Source organism: Pyrgilauda ruficollis, unplaced genomic scaffold (assembly GCF_017590135.1).
Source record: "Pyrgilauda ruficollis isolate IOZ18807 unplaced genomic scaffold, ASM1759013v1 scaffold595, whole genome shotgun sequence".
Lineage (NCBI taxonomy): Eukaryota > Metazoa > Chordata > Aves > Passeriformes > Passeridae > Pyrgilauda > Pyrgilauda ruficollis.
Window position 1 is genome coordinate 7059 of NW_024527655.1, and position 5420 is coordinate 12478.

The 5420-nt window shown below is 47.4% G+C and overlaps 1 pseudogene; it reads left to right on the top strand.

Annotated features, from left to right (window-relative positions):
* The first annotated feature begins 378 nt into the window (after positions 1–378).
* LOC121361885 overlaps positions 379–5420 on the top strand; it is a 6262-nt pseudogene continuing 1220 nt past the window's right edge.

Sequence of the window (5420 nt, forward strand, 5' to 3'; positions counted from 1 at the left end):
CACAAAGACTTAGCAGAGAGCAGTGGATCTGCTGGGGCAATGCCTGGAGAAGACAAAGAGCCAGGAGCAAGCATGAGGCAGGACATGTCAGGCCAGGTTTGGGAGGGACGGGAGTTCGCCATTAGAAAACCGAAGAGCAAGAAGCAGTGGGAAGTGTCATTGGAGGACTGTGGGGAATGTCCTGTCACTGGGTCACTGACCTTTGTTGGGAAGCATGGACTTGAGCTGGCTCTGCCACTGTTGGCTGGTGGAACACAGTGAATGGCAGCTCTGCGATAAGTGTGTGCCAGTCTGATCCCTGACTTTGATATTCACCTTATGAAGAGCTGTCTTTCTGCTTTCAGGAATAAGTACTTGGCTCCTGGCAGCATTGCCATCATGAGAAAGGACTATTACAAGATTTTGGGTATCTAGTCTGGTGCCAATGAGGATGAAATCAAGAAAGCCTACCAGAAAATGGCCCTGAAATATCACCCTGATAAGAATAAAAACCCCAATGCCAAGGAGAAGTTCAAGGAGATCACAGAGGCTTGCAATGTCCTAAATGACCCCAAGAAATGAGCCATCTATGACTGGTATGGGGAAGAAGGTAAGGGGATGAGTGCTGTCACTCAAAGGTAGGGGTGCTTGGTCCAAATAGGCTTTTATAGGTGAGGGAGTGTTGTCTCACCCTCAGCATAGCTGGAGTTGTCCTCATGATTCATGCCTTCCTCTGAAATGGGGCTGATAGCTGCAGACTCAGGGAGAGCAAAGGCTCTGCCAATGTCAGAAATCGCCTCTCAACTTGCTCCTCCCCAGGCTGCTCCATTTTTCCAACCTGCCACCCTGCTTCCCAGAATGGCTGGAGTCTCCCTGCCTTCTGCCTCAGAGCCTGGCAGCCAGCTGAGACAATGGAAGTGGAAGGAGCTCATCTCCTGGGTCATACCTGGGGTAATTCAATAGCAACCTAAATTTCCCAGTATTGATTTTGCCTGCATTTCCTCCCGCATTTGGGCACTAGCCCCACTGTCCTCCCCAGTACAGGCTGATCTACAGGACTCAAAGCTTTTCCCAATTTAAGTAATAGGTCCTTGTTTTGAAAACCAAGTGGCTGTTGTTGTCGAGGGGTTGGCACAGAAGAGATCCACTCCACCACAGGTGGCCTTATTAGTCAAAAATGGAAGAGTGCAAATATCATCTGCATTAATCAGCCCAGGGCTTGGATGCTTAAAAGAGCAGGAGGTCTGGCAGGATCAGGATGCTGGGTGGAAGATGCAGCTCTTTTTGTGGGGCCAGCAGGCAGGTGCATCCCCTAATGAGCTACCAGCAGAATTTAACTAGTGGTGGTGATTCGTTCCAACGCTGAGCCAAGAGTCACCTCAGAGACTGACTCAGTGAGGCGGGTATTTGCTTTATTTGGTGCTGGGTATGTAGGGGATCGCTCCTCCTAACATGCACACACAGCACTTTTACACAGCACAATATATGGTTAAATGTCATGCATATTCATGAAATTCCTTGGGATAGGAGTGGTTATACAAATTACTTCTCGGAAGTCATTAATATCATTAGCATGTGACCTACAAGTGCAAGCACAGTGTACTCTGGTGGTCGCTCCGAGGAAGGCTCTGAGTCTTTCTCAGGGGTCTTTCTGATGAAGGCCGGCAGTCTTCCTCACTCTGCCCTTTTCACCTTTCTTTCTGAAGCATGTGCAGTCCTTTGCTGGCTGGTTCAGCGTTTTCTGCTGACAATACGTTTTGTTTTTCTTATCTTGACAAGGCAAAGGCACATCCTGCTTCTTAGGCTCGTGATTAATATTTGGTGACTCTTAATAGTTAACTCATGCTTACATGAGTTAACTATTGATCAACTCCTTTCAGTGGGTTAATTCTTGACCTATTATGTCAGGGCTATGATGGATGCACTTGATTTGCTGTGGTGTAAAATGAGAGGAGATTGTCTCAAGTGGGAAACCAGCCTTTCCCTGAAGTTACCACTGAAATCAGACCCTGCTTGGGCTGGCATCACCAGATTAAAGGTGGAACCTCCTGGCTGTACAGTCTGTTAGGGACAGAGACTCACTGGGGATTTGGTGAAATCTCCGTGGCCAAAGGCAGCTAAAATAATTTCAAGTTAAGGAGGGATGGAAGAGCAGCCCCTTCCTTGTAGCAGGATGGGGAATACCAGTAAAACCAAACTCCATTGGTGTTTTGGGGAACCAGCACTGGACACACACAAAAAGCTGGGGCAGAAATGGATGAAAACATGGTTGGGGGCCCCACACACCTTTTGTTTTCTATCAGATGCCTTTTTTTTTTTTTTTTTTTTTCTTTGAGCAGTATGTCTTGGACATTGGCATTTCAAGGGGCTTTTGGGTCCCACATGCTGGGGTGGGCAAGGTGAAGTGAAAGATCCCCCATCCCAGGATAGAAACTTCATCACTGATCCCCAAACTTGCTCACTCTATGCTTTGTGCTGGACACCCTCCCTTCTCCAGCTGTGGGGATGGTGGCCCAATGGACAGCCTGTCAGAAAAAGCCTTTTGCTGTCACCAGCATGCCCTGAAAAACGTCCTTGAGCTAGGCTTGGCTTAACCCTTCCCAGGCCTTACTGGTCAAAAATAGCCTTGCAGAGCATGTGACCTCTTTGGAGGTCACTTGTCATGTGCCTTGGCTGCTTGGGACTTTGGGGTGTGTGTGTGCGTTTGTGTGTGCAGTGGCATAAGGCTCTGCCCAGCATCTGGAAGGGGAGTTTCCTGTGGGAATGATTACCAAAAGATCCAAACCTTAAACTTACCTGACATTTTATACAGTCTGCAAACAGAGAGCTATATCCCTCCTGCTGTGTGCTGTCCTGGAGGTCTGCTGACCTTGACCTGCTTTGCCACCAAGAGTCATGGTCACTCACTGAGCTCAGAGCCTATCCTCACCTGCAGGACATGATGCTTCTGGACTGCAGACATCAGTGCAGCCCAAAGGACAGTGCTATTTGAGCAGAAGGGAACCTGCCCATGGGGAAAAATTGAGATGGGCTGATCAGGAAATGTTGTAAATCAAAAGGCCATGAATTAGGTGGAGAGAAGAAAGCAAGTGCTTAGTCAGGGTAGTGGGGACAAATTCTGAACAGCTTTTGAGCTTGCTGGGTGTAGGGGCAGGACTGTGTTTCATGGGTTGGGGTGGTGCCTTCCTGGACCATGATCTCCACAGGTGGCTGGGCTGGAGGGGGTGACCTACACCTCCAGGAGCTGCTGGAAGGGCTGCCTGGAGACAGCAGAGACCATGCTCCTGTGTTTAAAGTACAGTCCCAGCATAGCATCTGCCTGCAGGGAGTGTTAATGTCTCATCTTTCCACTTCTCTTCCAGGTCTCAAAACTGGAGGTGGTTCTCCAGGTGGCTTGATGCCTTAAGTTTTAGCTTTCATATTTTCCAGATTCTGTACTGCGTTAGTATATAACTCTGAACTTCATATAAAGTGTTAGCAAGTTCTCTTCACAGTTTAGTTAGACAAAACAATCCTTTTCCACCCTGTGAACCAAGGATGCCGTTAGGGCTTCAGGCCCCAAAAAAGTATAAACAGCGAATTGAGGAGAGCAATCTGGGAGGATGTGACTTCATAACCTGAAGCTACAATTGGACAATTAACCCAAATATGTAAATGGAACAAAACTTATAAAAGTGTGAAAATGTGTGACCCATCGTCCATCTTGGGTGTCGCCTAGGCCAAGCTCTTGTACTGCCCAAGGTGTATCCTTTGAAGGCCTTTTTAATAAATACCTACTTTATTTCTTTAACACTGTCTAGCCTCTTTTCTAGGTAGCCTCTCAAGGCATCAGGCTCAGGGAACACCTTCCACTACACCTTCCATGGAGACCCCCATGCCACCTTCATATCCTTCCTCGGAGGCTCTAACCCCTTTGATATCTTCTTTGCCAACAGCTGCTCACGAGTGTTCAATGGCTTTGACCAGGAAGACATGGATATGGATGACGACAACCCTTTCAGTGCCTTCATTCAGTTTGGCTACAATGGCATTAATGGGGTTCACCAGTGGCACCAGGAGTCCCTGCACATGCAGAGAAGGGTCCAAGACCCACCTGTCATCCACGAGCTCAAGGTGTTCCTGGAAGAGATCTACCATGGATCCACCAAGAGGATGAAGATCACTCGCAGAAGGCTCAGTGCTGATGGCTGGACCATGTGGACTGAGGACAAGATCCTAAACATTGTCATCAAACAAGGTTAGAAGGAGGGAACCAAAATCATATTCCCCAAAGAAGGGAATGCCACTCCACACAACATCCCTACCGACATCGTCTTCTTCCTCAAGGACAAGCCTCACTCACACTTCAAGAGGGATGGGACAAACATGGTCTACACCACAAACATCAGTCCTAAAGAGGTGGGTATGAGTGGGAATACTCATGGGGTGGGAAGTGTCACTGGATTGTGGCATGTGGAACCAAGAAGGGAGTCAGTCCTTGTCCTGTACTGATGAGGAAGGAGCAGGCAGGTCATGAGAGACATGAGCAAAGACCTTTGCAGAGAAGAATTGCAGAGACTAGCTCATAGTTTGTTTTGGAGATGCTCAACCTCTGTTCCAAGTGTAGGATATGGGTGCTGCAGTCTTTGATGAACATGTCTTGTTTCTTTAGTCAATGAGTGGTATTTACCCATTTTCTCCCATCCCCATATGTCTTGTCCCTGTATTTTAGTGTATTCACATGTGGAAGAGAGCCCAGATCCTCTGTAGGAACAAGGGAAAAAACAAGTTTGCTGGCATGAGTGTCTGGTTGCTGTTTTTTCTCCGAGACAAGACTGCTGTGGCTTAATTACTGTCTGAGATAGCACAGGTTACCTCTCCCCACAGAGAGCAATGTCATGGGGAGAAAGGTGGTAACTCGCCCTTGCTGAGCAATGCTTTAGCCTTTTCTTTGGCTCTGTCTTTTCTAGATAAAAACACAAATAAACAAAATATCCAGGCAGTGATCAAAACCCAACACATCCAGGCTGCCAGTCCTGGAGGTCACGGTAGGGCTGAATGCATCAGAGCCAGCAATCTGTGCAAACATGGTAAAGGAAGGGAAGATTACCCAGTTACAAGATGTGCCATTCACTGCCACTACTGTATAATTACCTTTTAATAAATCCCAGCTGGCAGCTGCATTTAGCATCAATGTTTTTGGCAGCTACCATTTGCTGTTCCTTTCAGACTGTAGACAACATGTCATCTTAACAAGCTGATTTTTTTTTTCTGAAGATAGATTTATGTTCTCAAATTCATTTGATAGAAATAAGCTCAATGGGCCAGACAGGGTAGGGAAACATGAATTCATTAGTGTGCCAATGACTCAGGAGAGCTTTGTGATAGCTCTGCATCTCAGCTGGGGCTGTGAGAGGGTATACTGGAGGCAATCCTTCTCCCCCATCCCACAGACACCCCCC